We start from the raw sequence: 18,458 nt of genomic DNA, 5'->3' as shown, positions 1-18,458 counted from the left end.
CCAAAGGAGGACAACAGGGGCTAATTAATGCAAAGTTTTGTTTGCATACACTAAATATATAAACGTTTCTGTAATGGTAGACATACTGTTAATTAATTTTTTATTCAACATCATCACATGAAAATCTTCATTTAAACCTGCTTTATATATTTTTCAATGTAATATTTTTGATTGTTTGTATCATCTACCCCACCACATCTGCTTGACACTCCTTCCCTGTTTAGCCACCCTACCCTTGTGACCTCCTCCAGCCCCCCCAAAAACGTGAAACTTCTGTTATCTATATACTCAGGGGAACATGACCAAACTCTCAGTGGCCTGCCCCTCAAACACAGCTGAGTTCTTCACCTCCTGCACCCTTGCAGGAAGACATTTGCTGTGGAGAGTGACAGTTTTTAAGAGTTCTCTTCAACGCCGTCTTGTTTAAGCTGTTACTTTTGGCAGAGGGCACATGGGGCGAATTGGGGTGCAGGTAGGGGTTGTCACAGAACTCTCCCATGTTACTCTTTCTCAACTGTGCATCTGCTGTCATCGGTATTACTGTCAAAGTAGTTTTGCATGGATCATGGGCTTCCACGTGGTTTCTGGTGGCAACACAGAACACAAACAAAGCTCCCAGTTGCAGCAGAGCCACGAACCCAGATAAGACCCTCGGATGCAGCTGATATCAACATAGCTTCAGGCTGTGGCATAAACCACAGACAATTGTCTGACCTTCTGTGGCAACACACAGACCATGGAAATTAACACAGACTCTGCTGTAGTAAGACCATAGACCAAGACATGGCCCACAGTGCCATCATGGGACCAGACATCACTATGACCCCAGATGTCAGAGCAAGCCACTCACATTAGTGTGGGTGGCTCCCAGCGGCATCACTGCCCACGTTTTCAGGCTGCAGCACAGACCATGGACATCCCTGTGGCCCTGATGGTAGCACAGGCCACAGACATCAACACAAACCAGGCCGCATTAAGACCACAGACCCAGACATAACCTTCTGTGGCAGCATGGACCAGATATCACCATGGCCTCTGGTCATAGTGCAGGCCACTCATATCTGTATGGCCCTCAGAGGCAGTTTGGTCCATGAACATCAACATGGCTTCAGTATTTGGCAGGGACCACTGCTCGGCCTTTGGTGGTAACATGGGCCACAGATGTCAGCTCAGACCATGGCTTTAGCAGGACTTCAGACCCAGGCATGGCCCTCAGAAGCACCTGGACCCGGATACCACTATGGTCTTAGGTGGCAATATAGGCCATTCGCAGTCCTTGGGGACAGCATGGCCCAGGAGCATCAACACAGATTCAGGCTATGGCACAGGCCATGAACATCGGCATGTTGTCAGATGACAACACAGTCTTCAGACAGCCACTCAGACCCTAGGCACATCAGCACAAGTGACCTACACATGGCCTTCATCGGCATCATGGGACATGGTGGTCCTTCGAGGAGGTTTGATCTAGAGAGTGGACAGTTCCTCATCTCAGACCTCCATCCTTGTCCAGAATTAGGGTGCTCCCTTGGCCAGGCAACTTGTTTAGAGGCTGAGTCCAAGTTTACATCTTCTTAACCTCTTGGGTGCTGCACACTATCCTGCTGACGTCACTGGGCAGTGAGATGATCCACCATTACTTAAGCCCTCTCTTTTACCCATCACTGCCACACTACATTAGCTTTACCTCTCTCCTCAGTGCAGGAACTATTCAGCTCCACCATCACTCCTATTTCTCCATCACCCATCCTTCCTTACAGTGGCACCCTCCAGGCTGTATCTATCTATCTATCTATCTATCTATCTATCTATCTATCTATCTATCTATCTATCATCTGGCTATCTTCTATTCTCTATTATATATATAATATATGTATCTTAACTTTTTATTTCATGCACCCCAATCCCACATATCTCCCTGTACCTCTATATCTTCCCTCCCTCTTTTTAACCTCTCCCTCAAAAGAAAACAAAAGACAAATAAAAGATAAGAAGAAAACATATCACATTAGAAGCTGTGCTGTGTCACAGTGTGTCACACAGTACATACCTCTTTTTCCCCAAACAGCTTTACTTGCAAATGTTCATTACAGTGTCTGGTTCAAGGCCACTACCTTCTGATCCTCACCTAGACTTCCCTCAGGTATGGTGTTGATACCTTGTGTCATGGAGATCCTGCAGCTTTGGATCTACAGGACTGGACCTTTCACATGTTCCAGCAGTAGAAAGATGGGGCATATGTTGGAGGTGTCTGTGTGTGTGGGGCAAGTCGAAGCCCTGGATCTGGTAGCTGAATTGGTGAGCCCGTCAGCTCTCCTGTGCCTGCGCAGCCACCAGTACCAGCTCTCCTGCTTTGCCAAGGTGAGAGGTGGAGACCAGCTCTCCTGCCTGTGGCAGCTGGCAAGGGGCGAGACCAGTTCTTCAGTGCTCACACTATCAGGGCCAGCCCTCTGGGCTTGAAATATTCTGTTCTTGTGCTCAGAGACTCTAGGTTTACTTACTTAAAACAAACTATGTTAAAATAGATAAATTCTTCTTCTTCTTTCTGACTCAGTGATACTTGTTTTAATTACAACAATCTCTGGAATGGGCAAGAATGCTTTAGTTCTTTATGTTTGTGTGTAGCGATACCCACTGCCCCTTCCTTTTCACATACTCCCCAGGGGTTCACTCATGTTACGTAATTCTCTACATCTGAGCTACATAGTCAACCTTGCAGCTGAGCACAGCCGCTATGCTGCGAACTGAGGTGTCCCGAAGGCCATTGTCATCCGAGACAAGGAGCTAGGATACAGGGAAGAATGTTAAGTGAAGGGCAGCAGGCGGAAGACTGAGAGCTCCTTGTGAGCACCCCCCCCCCGCCAGCCCCATGATAGATATCTAAGGTTTCCATCTTGTGCAGATCTCCTCTGGATAATAACAGGAGTGTTCCCAGGGCAAAGGCCGAGCAGGTCATGCCTGCTCATATCATGCCCACCTGGGCATAGCATCACGCCACAGCCATTCTCAGGTCTTTCGTTAGCAACCATGGATGGTTAGCAACCAAAAAGATCTTCCCACTTCCACTGCCTTCAGAGAGGCCTTCCAAGGATAGTTCACTTATAACTGAGCTCTGCCTGCCTTTGTACAGGCCCTGTATCAAACTGTAGGAGTGCATGGCTGGAGAACCAGCTCTGAAGAAGGTAGAAACTGTATTTGCTTTATTTTGCTAAATGCTTCTTTAGTTTTTCTTAAAACCTCTTGATTTTCAACCTAATGTTTTTCCACCTGGAGACCTTGATGCATTAAGTTCACATTCGTAATGCACCGTACTTCTTTCCTGTGCCCTCACCGTTATTCCTTAATTTTTTATTTGGAAGTTTTAGTTGTTAATTGATTTTATTTCTTAGTATATGCTTCATGTATAGAAATGGCACTATTGGACATATGCATGCATGCCATGTAATTAACATCAATATAGAGCGGTTCCGGTATTCTAACCATTTCATCATGCTGCTCTGGTATCGGTCCTTTCCCTAGCCTTTGGCAAGCATGGATGATGGTTTTTTTGTTCCCAAATGTCTGTTATATAAATTGAGTCCTTCGGTTTGTAACCTTTTGGATGCTGCTCTTGTCACTGAGGTAATGCATTTGCAGCTTATCTAATTTCCCACCCCCAAGGTTCATTAGGGACAAGGTGGCTGCCGAGGTGTGCGTGCTCCTCTGTGGGTTTAAGGTAGCTTGCCCACTCACCAGGAGAGCATTTGGAATAATCTCACTTTGGGAAACTTGTGAATAAAATTTCTATCCATAGTATTCATAGGTAGATTTTTATGTAAACATGTGTTTATTTATTATTTCCTTTTTGTCAACATATCTTTTAATGTGCATGGATGTTTTACCTTTGTGCATGTTTCTGCACAACGTGCATACCTCATGCCTGCAGGACTCAGAAGAGGAATGTGTCAGATCTCCCAGAACTGGCATCACAGATAGATGGTTGTGAGCCACTCTGTGGGTACCAGGGGGAAAAAAAACCCCGGTCCTCTGCAAAGCACTGGGTACTCTTAATTGCTGAGCCTTCTCTGTATCCCCTTTATTTACTTTTAATGAAACAGGAGGCAAGTCAGTTAAAAGCAGTCTAGTCTCTCTGCTTATTAATGAATTTGTTACAACGTAATTAGGAAAGTGAAAAACAGGTACTTAGTTGATAAATACCTTGAGGGATCAAGGAGACCAGAAAACTCAATTAACTCATGTCTTTAATTCTCAATTAACAAGTGAGCCTGAAAAGATTTACTTTGGTAAAACACAATTTGTGAGTGTATTTTAGTTAAGGTCAAGTGTGATGCCAAGAGAAAGGAGGACAAGGGGCACGCCTTCACCAGCCACAAAGGCGGCCCAGTGGCGCAGTGCGCTCTACAACTGATGCTCATGGCTGCCAGATTAAGGTGTGAGGTCAGCTTAAGCAGGAGTCAGATGCTGATTGTATCTGAAACTGTAAATGCGGACTCTATGGGGGGGACATATTTAATGATATTTGTAAGTGTCGTGGCCACTGTGTTTTTATTCGAGAGAACCCGCTGTGAGTACTGCTGGTATACTCAGTGATTTCAGAGGTATTGTACAAAAAAACTCAGTGAGCAGGGTTCCCGAGAAAATAATGTGTGAATAAAATTAAAGGGTGCTCTGAGACTTTTCTTTCTTTTCTCCAATTTTACTGGGGTTTGTACAACCTCTCAGCGCGTATTTACACACACAGATCCCTACATAGGTGTTTGTGAAGCATTAGAAATAAAGGATCGTTCTGCGCATGTCTTCAGAGATCGAAGCCAGAGACTAGATCACTGCATATGCATGGGCTCAGGAAGACTGAGCCTTTTTGCTTCTTATCACTAATTAATCGATAGATTTGAGAAATTGTCTTGAGTTTAGGTTTTGTCTTATTGGAAGCATGAGTGTAGTTACGAATCCACTAAGTATGAATGCCTAAATTTTCTTTCCTTTTCCCTGAGTGTTTTTGTTCCTAAGAAAAATTCATTCGCTATTCACTGCGTTTAAGTTGCTTGTTCCCAGGCATGTACTCTGCTTGCTTTCTTGCAGCTCTAAGCATCTGCCTGTTCTTCCCGTTTGCCGCTAAGGAAGCTGAAATAAGTGCAGGTTGCCCTGTCATCCTCAGGACTCTTTGAACATCTGTCCACTCATCTGATCATCTGTTTCCTCCTCTCACTCACAAAATCCCACAGAGACAGATTCTTGCCCAGGTTTTATACAAACGGTTGATGTTCACAGCTTGAATGTGTCCAATCTGTTTACGTTTGATTTTTATTTTAATGAAAGCTCATAGTTTTGCCTAGAGATGAAAGCAAGGTGTTAGGAATTCCCAGACTTCTGGGTTGTTAGATCACGTAAGCATTAGTTCAACCACGGCAGCTCCACTTTTAGCAGAGGAATATGTATAATGAGCAGAATTCAAAAATAGCCACCTTAAAATTTTAAGGGATTCAAAATGTCCTTTTGGTGTCTGGTTTCAAAAAGTTCCTTTGAACTTTTAACATTTCATTTTAGAGGACTATACGGTTGCAAAAATAGGGTTTTTTTTTTAACAATAAAAAAAAGTAGTTTGTGGAAAATTGAAAAGTTTAAAAAGTTTTCCTTCTCCTCCTTCTTCTCTGAGTCTGACTTAAGGCAGAATTCTGAAGTTGAGAAGCTGTTCTGTTTCAAGAACACTCGAGTTGTGGCCAAGGTAAGAACATGGCCAAGCCATATTCCCCCTGGATGATTATGGCGATATCTGGAGATTTTAGAATTGTGACAAGACAGAAGGTTGCTGACAATGATCTCATTATTTTTACACCGTTTTGACGGATGTAGCTAGCACGCATCCCAGTCCATAGAAAGCTTGCTGTATTTGCTTGAAATGGAGTTATTTGGGAAATGAGAATAACAGTGTAAGCACACGGATACTGACGTAGAACTGTGTAGGAAGCCAGGGAAATTATCACAGTGTGCTGCTATGAACGTCTACACTTCCAATTGCTGTTTGTCACAAAGTGGTGGCCTGCCAGCAAGGTTGGGTGGGTAGATCTCCTACTCATTTTCATATTTCATTTATATTTTGTTGGATCTTTCAGAGAATCCTGACTCAGACTTTATCCTACATTATTCTGTGTTGTGAAACTGACTAACATACATATGTAGAGATTTCAAAATCCTTAAACATTAAAGAAGACATTGTAATTTGCAAAAACAAACAGAAACAACATGAAACAATCCTCAGGGTTTGCTGTCATTCCAGAGATTTTTTTTAATCGTTCTATATAAAAATCCATTTATTCAAAGTAAGGAATAAGTAGAAATGAATAAATAATAAATGAGCTTTTTTATGGGTTCTGAAGTCATGCTAGCTTGTTTTATATATTGCCGTATAATAAGGGGGTATCTAAGCATTTAACACTGTTTGTACATATTTCATAACACAGTATGTCCGTGTAAGTGACACAGGCTTCTTTAAATAAAACAGGGAAAGCCGGGCATGGTGGCACACGCCTTTAATCCCAGCACTCAGGAGGCAGAAGCAGGCAGATCACTGTGAGATTGAGGCCAGCCTGGTCTACAAAGTGAGTCCAGGACAGCCAAAACTAATACAGAGAGACCCTGTCTCAAAATAAAATAAATAATAATAATAATAAAACAGGGAAGAAACTAGCAACCATGAGTGGTTCTTACCTCTTAGGAGGTATAGTGCTAACTTTGAGATTTTTAAAAATTAATTAATTTACTTTACATGCTGACTGCAGTTTCCCTTCCCTCCTCTCTTCTGATCATTGTAATATATTATCATGTATATTTGTTTTTCTTTTTCATTTTGTTTTTTAAAGCTTTTTATTGATTGTTAATGAGTTTCCATCATGGACCCAGTCCCACACATCTCCTCGTCCCTTTGCATCTGTGCTCTGCCTTTACAGTCTCCTCCCCTAAAATAAAAATAAAAATAAAATAAAACAAACAAACAAACCAGAACAAGGCATAGAAAACATCTCGTTGTGGAAGCTGCAGTGTGCCCCAGTGTGCCCCAGTGTGTCCCAGTGTGCCCCAGTGTGTCCCAGTGTGCCCCAGTGTGTTCCAGTGTGTCCCAGTGTGCCCCAGTGTGCCCCAGTGTGTCCCAGTGTGCCCCAGTGTGTCCCAGTGTGCCCCAGTGTGTCCCAGTGTGCCCCAGTGTGCCCCAGTGTGTCCCAGTGTGCCCCAGTGTGTCCCAGTGTGTCCCAGTGTGTCCCAGTGTGTCCCAGTGTGCCCCACAGCGTACTCTTTTGTCCACACCTCTTCACTTGCCAATGTTCATTGCACTGAGTCATCGGTCTGGTTTGAGGCCTCTGGTTTGTGCTACACCATCAATACTGGAGCCTCACCGGGACCTCCCATTCCAGAGATTTTTCTCAATTGCTTTCTTGGCAATTTATTTCCCACAGGGCATTCTGTAAACAAATTAGCAAATAAACCAACAGAAAACAGCATTTACAGCTACCACTGGATCGACAATGTCCCTGAACGATGACATGGATTTCTTAGGTCATCTGAGGCTCGAGCCACCCTAGAGCCCTGATTGGCCTTCAGCTGGGTTGGGCAGGTGTTCGTATCCACTCTTCGTTGGACAGATGTGCACATAGAGTAGCCACTCTAGCACAGTTCCATGTGACACAACCTGACATCGCTAGGAGTGGCAACTGTTTCTATTTTTGCTTTAATAGAGGAGAGATCCAGAGGGAAGATTGTAGTGTCCTTGGGAGAGGTGGCCTTTGTGGTGACCGCTGTTTTCAGTTGCCTATGCATTCATAGCACCACCTACAGAGATTAAACTATGACACATTGCTTCTAAGCTGCAGAGAAAAGCTACAGAGAGAGCTTTTACTTCTCTCTCTCTCTCTCTCTCTCTCTCTCTCTCTCTCTCTCTCTCTCTCTCTCTCTCTCAAGTTGTAGGAGCACTGAGCAGAATTGATGAGCACATATTCTGTATTTCTTCTTAAAGGTGGACACTCCTGATAGTGGTTGTACTATAGAGGTTTTGATCTCAGGGTTCGGGCCCTTCTCAGCAGAGCAATGTTCTGAGAACAGCCTCACTGCAGCTCAGTGTTTCCTGCCTTTCCACCCTCACCACACAGGCATCTGGGGCCGTCCTGCAGGCTTTAAGTGATAGCTTTTCTCCTTTCCCTCAGCCCATGGCCCTTCCTCTCCCACGCCCTTTTGCAGCTGTGAAGCTCTGAATTGTGTTTCCTCACAGGGGAGCTATGTCCAAACACAGTGGATTCAAAGTAAAACAAAACAAAACAAAACAACCCAAAATAAAATAAAATAAAATAAAATAAAATAAAATAAAATAAAATAAAATAAAATAACAAAAACACACACGAAAACCCAACAACAACCCAGTTTTAGTCAGAAGATATGAACTTGAAAGTTCATGTCTAGCCTTTTGAGTTTGGCCTCTGTGAAATGTGACGACTGAATTAATAACGGTGTTGGGGAAAGGGCATTTTTACATGGAGAAGGAAATCTATCTCATCCTGTGTGTCACAGTTTTAGACTTGTTTTGGGTTTTGGGAGTTTTCAGGAGCCTCACACACTAGCTTAGTATTTGGGTGAGAACGAAGAGATAGACACAACTCAAGAGTTTTAGGGTCGTTTCATCATTCATTTAATAACCTGTTTGATCTTGAGCAACTTCCTCTGAGCTTCAACTTTCCCAGAATCGTAGCTGAGATAGTTCTTATTATAAAGGCAAATTACTTTGTTAGAGAAGTTGGAAGGGTGCCATGTGGCTTTTAAACATTTTTTAAATTGCTGTTTTGGTTTTCACTGATTCAGCTCTATGTTTGGTCTTTTCATCTTTATGGCACCCAGCCATTTTATGTCTTTCAGAACACTGCCCTCCCACCCCCGCTACTTCTGTCTATCTCTGCTCTCTCCTGCTCTGCTTATCCCGCAGTCACGTGACGTCGTCTTAAGAATTCGCCAGGCATATCATATATTCATATCTTTGCCTTCTGAGATAAGGTGAGGATGTTAGCAAATAGGCACTCACTCATGAAATTGATTTTTAAACAACAATGGTGTGAACTCACCAGCTAAAATGTCCCAGATAATCAGAGTTCGCACATGTGTTCCCAATTTGATTTGAATTTATTGTGATTGACACCAGGATTATATTTAAGTCTCTTCATTAATGCTAGTGGAGGTGAAGAAGAAAACTCTTTCCTTTCCTCGGGCCACTCTTTCCTGGGAATAAAATGGCAACAGTGAAAAAAACTTCTAAGCTTGTGAAGACACTTGCCACACATGCCTGGTGACCTTAGCTGTACCCTCAGAACCCACAGAAAGGTATAATGGGAGAAGAGAATTAATCTTACAAAATTGTAGTTGTCCTGTGTCCTCTAACCTCCGTACACACACTGTGGCACATCTGTGCACTCCAATACTAATGAATGAATGAATGAATGAATTAATTAATTAATTAATTAAAAAGAAACTAAAAATATTACTAGTTTTTTCTTTTGCTCTTCCTATATGACATGCCCTGTCCATACATTGTCTCTCTTAACATTCTTGAAGACACGTTAGTTTCCAGGTGGTATTTAATGTGGCACTCTGAACACATGCCTCTCTCATGCCTTACACCATGATGATTTGTCTCTCATTGTGGATTTGTTTGTCATTCCTGTTCATGGCAGATACTGCAGAAACAACTCCTTGATATGTCCCTCAGTGACTGCCACTGTCATTGTTAGAAGCATACTGTCTAGTGTGGCCTATCATTTCTGAGTTCCCAAAGTTGTACTTTAAGTCTTGTTGTGTTGTCACTTTTGATTACAAATTCCTAGCTGAGGAGCGAGGACTTAGTTGACGTACAAGAGCTTCCAGCGTGGTCCAAGCACTTCCTTTCTGGTGCCAGGTTTCTCAGCTGTTATCAAACATTAAGAGTCTTAGCTCACATCTCACACCATCTCGTCTTTTAGTCCATGTGGAGTCCCCAGCCTCCACCACTGCCTGCACTGCTCTTTTCAAGATAACCGACGGGGGGTGAGGGGGGGGGCCAGCCCTGGGAGAGGCTAATTATGCCTTTTGTAGCAGTCAGTAGCTGCCTTTAGTTCTTTGTCTAAGGATGGCACGGGTCATTGTCTTCTTTATGCAGCCATTTCTAGAAGAGAACATTTCACTGTCATGATTCTGACTAGCACTTCCTGACATTCTGCCTCTCACAGGCTTTCCTCCCCCTCTCTGTGATGTTCCTTGAGCCATAGATATAGAAGTTGTCCACTTTGTCTTGTTCATTGGTGTCTTCCTTATTCAGCTCACATTTTGGTGATCATTTTAATGAGACTTTGTGAGTACAGACTCTGACATGACTAGGAGACACAAGCTCACGGCAAACTCCCTGATCTGGATTTTATGATCTTTCTTCCTCTTCTTCTCAAAGGTTCCGGGAGCCTTAGGTGGTGGGGGTTATAGATGTAGCCATTCGAACTGGGCTCACAACTCTGTCTTATCAGCATGACTGCTCAAACATGAGACTATTTCACAGTAGATATCCTGCTATCTGGCTTGTTGGTGTATTTCTTAACCCTATACTTCTATCTCCCTTCCAACACTTATTCCATCCTAATCCCTTCCAGCACCTCCAGAGCAGATAGAAGAGACAGAAAGTTAGTGGGGAGATGGGCATTGAGGTCTTTTTAGGCTACTTTCTTCTTATTAGAGGTGTTGCGTTCCTTGGGGCAAGCCCGATCTTTATTCCATCAGGATTTCTCCAATTTCTTCTTATCATCTCTCTCTTCATGACCACTCTACAAACCAGCAACAGCAGCAGCAGGAGCAGGAACCAGCAGGAGGAACAGCTGCACCCAGTCTCTTGGGGGGCTCTGCTCTTTTTTATATCCTCTCAAGAGTCCCCAGAATTAAACTATCTTCAGCAGGGAGAATCATGGCCCTGCCATTGCATGCACAAGTTTGTTGTCATGGACAGTCTGAAGCAGCCCCATATCCCACACCTGGGATTAAAACAAAAACATGTTTACATAACAGCTAGGTTCTTAAAATCACCAACATTCTCACTGTCCTAGCTCCTCCAATCTTTCCTTCTCATCTTCTGTGATGTTCCTTGAACCAGAAAGGCAAGAGCTGTGATGTAGATGTATCCATTAGGGCTTGGCTCCCACAATCCTTTGATCTCTGCACTGTATCCAGGTTTGGTATTCTGTGATGATGTACATTTGCTACAAAGAGGTGCTCCTTTGACCAGGGTGGTAGCTATACTTATCTCTGGGTATAAGGATACGATTTAGAATGCAGTAAGGAAGTATGCTTGTTATTAAATCTGCACTGGTAGATTATTTTCTGATGTTGTTGACTTCACTATCCCTGAGAAGTTGGTTAGGATTTTTAGTCCTAGGCATGATGTCCCTCCTGTTGAATGGGCCTTAAGTCCAGTTAGACAGCTTGCTACCACCAAAATGAGAGGGCCACTTATTACACCTTTACTGCCATGCTAATCATTGTTGTGCTTCATAAGTGAGGCAGCTGCATAGGACTATTAATTTCTTCACTCCTTTGGCAGTTTGCATAGTATTTTCTGGTACCATGGAGACTAGACCACAGAAAGAAGTTTTGAGTTAGCTCCAGCTTGAATCATCCAAGTCTTACAGAGAAAGAGGTCAATGAAGAAGAAGGAACAAATAATGCCAAAGTTGATTGCTATAGCCCCAAGGAATCATATTACTTTTTATTTAATTAAAATTATACACAATACACATATATACATTATACATTTAATACATTAGAAAATATTATATACTTTAATGTATTGTTATATATGAATATATAGTTATAGTATGTTATATATAATATATAAGATATGATAATATATTATGTATAATACCACATGTATATTATACATGAATAATACAATATATAATAACCCACACACAGAAACACACACACAAAGACGTTAATGTTACTTAAACTGACAATGCTCACCAGAAGAACCATAGGCTAACAAAGACACCAGTATCAGCCTGGAGAAACTTCCTTTCATATTATTGGTCAGAGTAGTTTAAGTGACAAAAAGCAATATAGACTATTGATTGAGGCCCTTAAGACAACACACAGGACACAGGACACAAATTATGACTTAAATATACCACTTCTAACTACTGCTCATCAGTGTAAGGCATCCCCTGGTCTCCCCAAGGCTCTGTATCTGCCACACCTACACTCCTTCAAACCTGGTTTTCATTCAGATGATGCAGGAAACATTTCAAAGCATAAAGCTGTCACCATCCTGCTCACTCGTTGAATAAAGCCCAAATTCCAGCTTAGAAAGGACTTCCTGAGCTGTGTCTCATAAGTTCTAATAACTTCATGCATTTCCATCCTCCCTAGCCTTCAACCCAACTCTGTAGGCAAACTGTCCTCTTATCAAGGCTTTCAGTGGGCTAAGGACATCTTTGTTTTAGAATCTTCACATTCACCATTCCTTCTATCTGGAGTACAAGTTTCCTATGTCCCCCTCCATAGTAGTAGATACACACACACACACATGTGTTTGCACACCATCTTCCTGCACAGACATAGATGCACACGTGCCACAGACCTGGCTCCTCTGCTTTACATAGGTCTTCCTCCAGTGTCTTCCATTCAGAGAAGCTGCCTCGGGTCACCAGTTCTATTCTCCTCTTTCTCAGAACCTTGTCCCATCACTTCATATCAGCTCTGCAGTTTTATCCTTGTGTGTTTCTATTTTCTTACTCTTTTTTGTCCATTTTTTACACCCGGTATACATCCTAACAGTTTTCTCTAATATTGTGCTCTGTGATTAGCACAATCATATGTGCAGCAAATAAAAAGCACTCAATATTTCTTTTTGATAATGAGAAATATAATAAAGGAAAAGAGGGAAAATTAAAATGAACCAGTTATTCTCCATTTATATTTAAAAAAATAGCTTAAAAAGGAGGGACAGAAAGACAGTATAATAGGTAAGTAGTTTTTAGGTAAAGCTCATATGTGTGAGTCATACGGAGCAGTTCATATGTATAATGTAAGATTTGTTTGGAGATTTTGTAAGTATTGCATGTTTCATGTAGAACTTCCACCAATGGAATTATGCCACCAAAACAGGGCTTATATTTCAATTTATAAAGGACCCGGGAAAGTAATTATTCTAGATGAACTTCCATTTTTTGGTATATCCAATAAGATAGCATGTTATTCATAGATTTCAGGATTTCCCCAACTCGTGCCCATACCACTAATGAATCTTACACCCACCTATGTGCCTTTCACCTTACGCATTTACTCGACACACACATTTGAGTGCCTACTATATTTCTGTACTTCCAATACTTTGTCCTAAGTCTCTCTCACCTCTGATGTTTTATTCTATTCTTCTTCATCAATTTAGGTCATCCTGCTTTCTCCACATAGTAGCCATCCCTACTATAATGAGTGATTCTTTACCTTTTAAAGCTTCGGTCATGTTTTTATTATCTACTATCATTTGTGCCCTTTGAGATTTTAGCATGTTAACTCACTTGTTATCAGTTCTCAGTAGTGTTTAGGAAATTGGTGGTAGTGATAGGGTCTGACTTGGTATATGATACAACTTTCCATTCTTCAACTTTGTAATGATGAGCCAGCACGTCCATGCAACTTTGCCATTTCTGAATTCTTGTTGTGAGTACTTAACAAATTTTACAAGAACCTCAATATGTTGTTATAAAATAGGCTTTGTGTGATTTCCCCCAAATGTGAGCTAATATGAATATTTGATCATATTTATAGATATATTAATCAATTTTCTTCCCCATGACAAAATACTTGGGGAGAAAATTTAAGGAGTAGAAGGTTTATTTTAGCACCTGGCTTTGGTCCCTGATCACTTGGCTCTGTACTTTCTGGGCTTCGGTGTGGAAAGACAGAATATCATGGTGGGAGCAAGAAGAAGAGCAAACCCACTCACTTTACGCAGAGCAGGACACAGAGAGAGGGAGACGAAGGGACTGGGGAGGAGGTATGCCCTCAGAGCAGTCCCTCACTGATCTACTTCCTCCACTTGGGCCCCACCACATAGTTTCTACTGCTTTCCATTAAATTGTGGATGTAGGAATGAACTAATCAGTTGCTTAAACTAGAGCTATTATGATCCAATCATTTCTTTGAAACTCCACCTCTGGGGAACTAAGCCTTTGTCTTGCTGTGAAGAGACACTGTGATCATGGCAACTCTTCTAAAGCAGAACATGTAATTGGAGCTGGCTTACAGTTCAGAGGGTTAAGTCTATGCTCATCATGGAGGGCAGCATGGTGGCATGCAACCAGATGTCATATTGGCGAAGTAAATGGGAGCTCTCCATCTAGATCTGCAGGCAGCAGGAAGAGAGAGACATGGACTGGCTTGAGTTTTTGAAACCCCCAAATCCACTATCAGTGACACACTTCCTCCAACAAAGCCACACCTCTTAATCCCTCCCAGGTAAGCACTCAAAGATATATATATGTTAGCCTAGGAGGGCCATTCTTATTCCAACTACCACAGTCTTCAAGCATTAGTTTTAAGGTGACTTTTTATAGATTGCTAATTGATATGATTGCTGTTGTGGGTATCTAGGAGCTACAGTGAGTGAGCCCCGTGCAGACAACCAGCATAGGCTGAACAGCGATCATAGGGACTTGGGAATTGAACTTAATAGGTAGGGCTCCTTCTTTTAGCTGTGAACAAACAAAACCTGAGATGTTATCCAGAGATTTATGAGTCAAATGGGCTGACTACTATTGACATTAAAAACAAAAGAAAGTTCACCCTGCCCAAAATCAATGCCGAGCCATTCAAACACTATCCTGGGAGAGTCTGGCAAAACAGACTGATGGTATAGAGCAATGACCAAAGATTCTCCTGCGTTGAGAGAAGCCAAAGTACACTGGAGATTCATTTTAAGGTACTGTGTTTGGCTTTTATGCTCTTCGTGAAACCCTGTAATAACCTGACTTCCCATATGCCCGCTTCTCATTATACAGTAATAAACAAGCTTTCAATCTCTATGAACTTGATTAAGGCAGGTTTGCCTCTGAGGGATGACGGAGCTACTTCACTGTACTCAAGAAAATCAAGTCTCTTAGCCGAGCAGCCCGAGACCACACTTAGGGCTGCAGTGAGTTCATCAAGGTAGATACAACCTTGTGGGGGGCTGTTGAAGCAGCCAGCCGTGACATTCAAAATTGTGAAAAAAATCTCCCTCCCTAGGAAAAGTTCAACCTGCATCTAGCCATCTTTTAGTTGAATAGAGGGAGGGGCATGCATTTCTCTTGTGTGCATGCTTTTCTTGTCTTTCCTGGGAATGATGAAGAATCGTTACTCCTGATACCTTATTGGAGGAAGAAAAGCCACATGTGACCAGGGCTCTTGCTACTATTTCTAGATCTTTGTCTTTTTTAGGTTAAGTTCTGATGAGCTGGAAAACTCCCTCAGAAAACAAAAGTGGGGGGGGGGAAACAAACTCTTAATCCATGATGCCTTTAACTCTGCGTCGAATCCCCCAATGACACTTGAACTGATAGAAAATTCTGTCACCTGTTCTTAAAATTCAGAAATAGTTCCCAAACCACTGAGACTAATCTTCCTATGACAAATTTAATAGCACACCCTTCAGGAAAGTGACTTTGACAGATGAACAGCAGTCACCATTAGCAGAAAGGATTCTGCTGCCATTTGATTGTTGAGTGATGCTCTGCGTTTCTGTTGCTGCCACCCAAATGAGTCTTTTGCATAGACTCATCTTACCAAAGCAGCAGGGGCTCCCACAGAAGTGTGTCTGAGAACTGTGATGCTGTTTTTGGAAGAGAGCTGAGTGAGATTGACAGTAATGTGCTGCTTTAATTTTGGAAGGAAGTTTGGGGGAAAATCATGTTTTACTATTATGAATTCCATTTAAATTTCTCCTGTGATTAGAGAAGAAAATGTAAAACACCAGTGATTCCCTTTTTCCTTATCAAATTAAAAAATTAAGAATTGGGCTATATTTCAATCAGTAGAATGCCTGCCATGCAAGCATACGGATCTGAGTTCAATTCCCTAAAGCCCAATTAAAAAGAACAGTGTGGTGGCATATGCATATAATCTCAATGTTGAGGAGGTAGAAACAAATAGATCCCTGAGTTCACTCACCAGCCACTCTGGTCTACTTGGTGATACATTCACACCCACACCTACAGGTACACTGACAAAACACACACACACACACACACACAAACACACACACACACACACACTGAAAACAGAGAAAAATAGAATTATAATTCACAGTTTTGTTTGAAACATGAATTGTTGTCTTTTAAAAATATTGCTGAGTAGCTTTTTGTGCAGAAACCTGTCTTGGCTGACAACCGTGGGAACTCAGATACACACAAACCACTGACTCCGTAGCATCTACCATATGTGGGTCACTCAGACCCAAGGCTGTGAGTTGAACACATGGTTGTAAAATATTTCCCATTTCCCATTGCTTAGTCTATTCTAGGGTACTTCTATTAGTCTCTAGTACAATAAAGATATGAAACATTTTGACCTAAAATTAATCTGCATGTACTTGTAATTAAATAAATGCAAGGCATGGTATGGTGATCGGTGTTAGAGATAGTCACAAATGAGTATCAATCATATCACAGAGGGGCTGCCAGGTGCTCTAATGCAGTGTTGGCCAAACACAGGATGTTTCTTTCAAAGCATTATTTCATGGTAGCATAAAAACAGATTGCCGCTCTTTACAGCATGGAATATACATCAAAGAGATGTGACAAAAAGCATCTTCGTAGTGCACCTGCAGTGAGGTAAAGGGAGCATTATGCAAAGGCAATCAGGGGGTGATGATTTTTGGTGATGAGTATATCCCTGGGAGAAGGGTTGGTGTGTGAGTGCAGAGGTTCGGATATTTCCAGTAGATGGCGCTGTAGTTTGACTCTTCCACATAACCCAAAGGTCTATGTATGTGTTAAGGATTGTTTCCTGACTTTGGAGCTATGGCAAGATGGCCTTGTGGGATATATGTAGGTCACTGGAGTATGTTCCAGAATGGGATTGTTGGACTCTGGGTTCATTTTCTCTTTCATTCCCTGGCCATCAGGTCATGTCTGCATGTTCCCACTGTGATAGGCTGCCTCTCATCATTGGCCTAAGCCTGGTGCATCAGCATTGGACAGGAGCCTCCAAAGCGTGCCTTTTCTGTTTAAAAGTTGAATAGCTCAGTATTTTTCTTTTCTTTCTTTCTTTTTCTTTTTCTTTTCTTTCTTTCTTTCTTTCTTTCTTTTTTTTTTTTGTAATTGAAATCAGGTAGGCACAGACAGTCTTAAAATTGTAGAAGGTTTGGGTAAACAAACTTTATTTGGAAAGGACAATATGAACACGGAGCCTATGTTACCTGGTATCAATCGGAATCCTTGCAGATGGCACCACCTGTGAGAGTAAAGCCTAGCGAACCCTGGTTTACTTTGGTCTAGAGCAATTTAAGAAGCAGATATTGTATGGCTGAAACCAGCACTGGGGCCCAAAGAGACAAAAAATAAATACTGACCCCCCAAGAGATTCTTTCTGCCCGCATCCAGAAAGCAAGTGTGAAAGGCAAACTTCTACCTAAGAAAGTACACATGTTAGTACAAGGGAAGACAAAGTTGATGTGTTTCTCTGAGCGCTGAGACAGTTGTGCAGAAGTGGTCTTACCAAGGCCAACACAGCCACCGGATTCTGAAGTATTCAAGGACTATGCTCAGCAGAACAGGAGCTGTGTCTCCATCTCCACTAGGTGACGATGCTCTGACTAATATCGAGTTCAACAGAAGGTGCTCTTCAGACCTCGTCGCTTGGTAACCTATCCGCGCCATTTAGCTAGTTTCTGAATGACATTCTAAGTTGTCGCCCAAAGTTGTTGGATGCGCTAGACAACCAACCTTAGCTGTTGAGATTAAAAATAAAGACGCATCTCTATTCCACAAGCTGAATCATCTTCTTGAAATTCCTCCAAGAGGTTCCCCCTCCCCAAGGGGGCAGCTATGAGAAGAAGGATAACGTTTTGTGTTCTCTGATGGCTTGGAGCTTTCTATCTAATGCTTCTCATATCTGCACTCTTCCTTTGGTCTGTCATAGGCACAGCCTTTCATTTCACCTCCCACAAATACGATAAATGCCATTGTATCTTTCTAAAATGTAGTAGATATGGAACTGCAAGTGCAGCACAGTTGTCACGAGGTTCTGTAGCGGTGAAGGTGATTATTTATGTCCCTGTCCCTAGAGACTTTAAAGAGGCTGTGATCCTTTCTTTCTCCGTCTTCTAGTATTTTGCCACTAGAAATCCCTATGTATCTGAATCTCCAGCTTCTAACCTCCTAGACGGCTCCTTAGTCCCTACACTTTTCCTCCTTTTCCTCCTTCCTCCTCTCACT

The sequence above is a fragment of the Acomys minous genome (assembly GCF_964271855.1).
Source record: "Acomys minous genome assembly, chromosome: 5".
NCBI classification, from domain to species: Eukaryota; Metazoa; Chordata; class Mammalia; order Rodentia; family Muridae; genus Acomys; species Acomys minous.
Note: the sequence above shows the minus strand (reverse complement) of the source record.